This window comes from Acanthaster planci, linkage group LG07 (genome assembly GCF_054643075.1).
Source record: "Acanthaster planci isolate LZ-2023a linkage group LG07, COTS_SCS, whole genome shotgun sequence".
Classification (NCBI taxonomy): domain Eukaryota; kingdom Metazoa; phylum Echinodermata; class Asteroidea; order Valvatida; family Acanthasteridae; genus Acanthaster; species Acanthaster planci.
In genome coordinates this window covers 3,096,885-3,101,735 of record NC_141783.1, presented here as the reverse complement: position 1 = coordinate 3,101,735, position 4,851 = coordinate 3,096,885, and positions in this window count along the sequence as shown.

Below are 4,851 nucleotides of genomic sequence, written 5' to 3'. Positions count from 1 at the left end.
TTTGATCTTGGGGAAATCATGGAGTTTCTTTATGATTTGGGTTGTGATTTTGGTTTTATCACCAAACCTCTCCTCCAGTTCCTTTAGCGCCTCCTTGTAGGTAGTTTCAGGGTTGGCCACATAGCGATGACGGAAACGGTCGACTAGTTGTCTGACTTCTCCCTTCGTATATTTTGCCAGGAAAGCAAGTTTCTGTGTAGATGGGGTTTGGGCCTAGCTAATCATCGTCTTGAAGGAGGACAGCCACGGCTGGAACATTACAGGGTCTCCCCCATAGATGTCAGGCTCATGTGCTGGTTGTCTCTGGCGTGCAAGCGTGTCGGTTATGTCCTTTGTTAGACTGACTAGGGTGATGTCGGCGCTCTGCTTGCCTAATGGCTCCGTTGACTGTGTGGGTCCTGTTGAGAGGAGAGGGGAATTCTGAGGTGAGGGGGACTGTTCTGTTGCTGGTTTGAATTCTGGGGCTGAGGGGCGGAGTTGACATGTCTCTGTGGGGGGTGTCTTGGCTTCATTGGATGAACGAAACAATGAAGCGTGGTCATTAGAGGTCTGATTGGGCGAAGTTAGCAGTGCGTTTTCTTCTTGGTCCGCCTGGGTGATGGCTTCGGAGCGAGCTCGCTCGATGGCCACAGCTTGCTTGGCTTTCAGGATCTGTATATATGCTTCAGCTGCTGCTTGAAGTGTCTGATGTTCCAATTCTCGCCTTGCGTGCTCTACTCGAGCCTCTGCGTCTCGTCGAACCTGTTCAAGTTTGCTGCTGGGCGACCAATTCTGATGAACGCCTGGCGATCAGTTCTTCATATGTTGCATTTTCAGCTGCAGCAGCAGCAGCGGCCAAGGCTTGGGCCTTGGCACTGCAGGAGGATGAAGACGACGCCTTGGAGGATTTCGACAGCAGGCTGTGTTCAGTGCGTCTCGATCGGCCCGAAAAGTTGGATTTCGTCTCAAGTGCAAGGGAGTATGCCCATTCCGTGGCTTGGGCAATGGAACTGTTGGCATTGTTGCTGTTCTCGAGAAACGTCGTTCTGGTTTGAAGCGCATCTTCCTTGAGTGATTCGTCTTGATCGTACAGTTTCTCCAGCTTGTTCCAACACTCGTGGTAGGCCTCTAGGGTATTTTTTGCCTCTTTGACTATGGCAAGGGCGTTATCAGCAGTAGTTGGCTCTGACGTCTGTCTGAGGGCCTGCTGGGTCATCTTCCACAGCTGGTTCAGTTCTTTCTCGGCTGCTTGGATGGAAGTGATAAGCGCCTTGTAGGTGGGGCGTCTCTCTCGTTGAGGACGACCAGGTACATCTGTATCATCTTGAACACTGGTGTCCGGTAACTCACTTTGAACGGGTGGGCTCTGATCAGACATCTTGCCTGTTCACTTGTCAACCACAGTCAATTCACTGTACTGGTTTCCGCAATAAGCGTAGCCTCAGGGAGATGGTAGCCTAAGTTTCACCAGTTGTGTCAACCACGAATAATAAAAGAAAACGGCTGAAGGTCAGGGCTTCAGTTTCCAGGCTCCTTTAATAAACGTGGTGAACTGCATGAACAAAAATAAAACAATACAAAACACTAAGTATTTAAATCTTACAAAATCCCAACACCATAAATAAAGCTCAATGGAAATTTGGCAAAATCAGGCAAGATTTATAAAGCAACCTAAAATGGGGAGCGATAACTAAATATAGATACATGCAAGCAGCAAGGTATATGAAGGCAGCTAACTATGTGATCAATAGAACAGTATAAAGGCAACAGTCCAATCTGATTCTAAACGCTATATTTTCCGTAGACACTTAAAACCCATTAATTTAGGGGGGATTGAACTATCAAAAAATGGACTTAATAATATCTGGTGCTAAAATCTAATCACTTATCAATCAAAACAGAGACTCTAGATATGAATAATATCATTCTAATTATCTACGGACGGGCAGACCTTCAAGTACTTGATTATAAAGAAGGAAATTATAATCTTAATCTTATCATACAGTGTGTGTGCCTAAATCTGAAACAATGAAATTCATGCCTGCAAGCTGGAGAAAAAACACCTAAAAATCACTTACTTGACTGTGGTTCTGGGAGATCAAACATGTAGTTGACTCAGGAGAAATGTCAAAGGTGTCTTTAAATGCCAAATATCGAGATTTACTCATCTGATCATTGAAAAATTAGGGTAGAAATGCTCTGTGCTCAAGACATTGTGAAGTGTCTGAAAAGGGTGCCAGCATGGTATTTGACCTTAAATGAACTATGGAGTTGAAGAGCGCCACCATGAGGTGGAGTTTAACAAGTAAACAAATGCACAGACAATGAACATTACATAGACCTATTATTTTGTTTGTAGCCTAATTTCTCTTCTAAAGGAATTTAAATTGATAGTTGGGTGTCCTCTGCCGTGTAAATCTGAAATCCAGCCAAAAAAATATGCCTTGTGGGCAGCACATAACAGATTTTCAGACACATGGGGGGTAGGAACGTTACACAAGAGTTTGGCAGAAACAGTTCTTCAACGATTTGTTGATGAAAATGTAACCATTTACTGATGTTCTTTTGTCTAATACATGTTAATAATATAAAATTCAAATAAACTTGGCATACATGGACTAAAAATCAAGGGGGTGGCAGGGGCCCAGGGGGCGACAGAGGTAGGCGCTGCTGTCGGCTGAGGTACATGTACTTGCAGTTGTCCGCATCCCTGGCCTTTAGGAAGAATATTTGGCGGACGTTTCTTTTTCACTGGTGATTCCCCGTCTGATTCCGAGTCCTCCCTGTGGGTATCACTTTTCCCACATGTCACGTCACTGTCACTTGAGTGACTTTGGACATCTGAGCCACTCTCTTCGGAGGAGGACATATCATGATGGCTACCTACAAATACTGCCAACCCATAAAACTGACCACCACTAATGTCCATTGGCACCAGGCACACAATAACCTTTTACCCTACTCTTGTTTTTCTCTCAGTAATATGCCTGAGAAAAAGTACAAGCTTTGAAGGTTGGATAGTTCGCACAGGTACCTTGGCCAGGGTACATCTTTTGCACTTCTTGCACTACTACATCGCCTGCCATACCAGGCCAGTAGAATCGCCTCCGGATTAGTGCCATGGTCCTCCTTTGCCCCCAGTGACCTGCTTGATTGCCTAGAGCATTAAGTACCATGGGTTGTAGTTCCACTGGTAGCAGCATCTTGTGGCTTTCTCCTTCCACTGGATCCTGGGTAGGGATATATAGAACCCCCTGAAGTTCTCGAATTCGGTCCCATCTCCTCAGGAATGCTCAGGTGGTTCCCATTTCACACCTTGAGAGGTTTGACCGGGGTTGAGTGCCCAACCGCAAGAATACAAGGAATGAGAAATGGCTTCATCCTCTCTATGCAGCTGTGCCTGGTCTTCAGAAGAGTATGTTCCCACTGAAGGTACAGCTTCAGTAGCAGCTGCTGCGCGAACACTCACATGGGCCACTCTGTTGCTGTCTTGACTGATGTCTTGGAGGGATGTTGACTGGCACAGTATCTGTAGGGTTTCCCTTGCTTGAGTGTGCTGTAGGCTAAGAGCATCGGGCAATGGTGTTGGCTTTCCCTGAGCAGTATTTTATATCAAAGTTAAATTGAGCCAGCCACTACACCAACCTTTTTCTCCCTGCATGATCAGTAAAGTTTATGTGCACTTGTAAACCGAGAACTTCCTGTGCCACACACATTATTTATGCTTTAGGGCTTTTTGCTTATTCTTTATTCGTTGCACTTTTGAAGCATATCACTACATTATATTCATAGACTTTTATTTCTAATTTATTTACATGTATTTATACCACCATGGTAGTTTGTGGTCATCATGGTCAACAAAATTTGAAGACAGAAAAGCAAATATTTCATACATAGATTTTTATCCAAAAATTTCAGTAATTGCATTAAGGAATTTATTTATGAACAACTGATCAAAAAGAAAGTTATCAGACCCACGCCATAGTTCCTGGTATATGAATCAATTGGTAATACTAGAAACTAATATGATTCAGTACGTTAAGTCAGTGCTTACATAATGCTTAAGCTAAACCTTTTCGTGATTCCAATCTGAGTGGCGTAACAAAGCATGGAGCACATTTTTGGTTTGAACTGTCACAAATACTAGAGTTTAAAGGTGTCTGATGATGACTCCTGTCTGACTCAAGTCAGTTAAAGATAATGACATACATGACAATCACTCAGTGCTCCTATCACAGTTGTACCGTAATTCATTTCATCTAACTGGTTCTAGCATGACAGACCAAGCCTTGAAATTAACCCAGCGAGATCATGGCACCTCGAAAAATGTTTGTAATCTCACATTTACAAATTTGTGACAAGACTGTTCTGTACAACTACAGAGAAGCTCTGGCTTGTGGTAGGGCTAGCCAGTATTGCCTCCCTATTCACAGATTTTTGTTTTGATAAATAAACAAGAAAAATACAAAAAGGAGACCGAAGGAAATGCAAATGAAATACTGGAAAACTTGCAAAAAGTCCTTTAATACTGGACTTACATGTACATGTATTTTCCTTCTTGTGCACAAATCAGTGGTGTGGCCCATAAAGCTCTTTGCCATTGTCATTCTGAAAACCTTTGTCTGGCCTTCTGACAATTCAAGGTCCTCTAGTGTTCAGCAATCCTTTTACTGCTTTTTGGTGGCAGTGTGAAGAACTATGGGTACCTACTAAAGATATCCCTAACACTTAGAATCTACGTAAAAGTTTCCCTTTCACTTGAATCTGTCACCTACGCCTTGTTCAATAAGTCCATTGAATAAATTTCTGCACCTCACTTGCCATGCCAGGTGCTAGTGGGGCTTTGTTTGTAAACATAGGTGTTGCCGTACT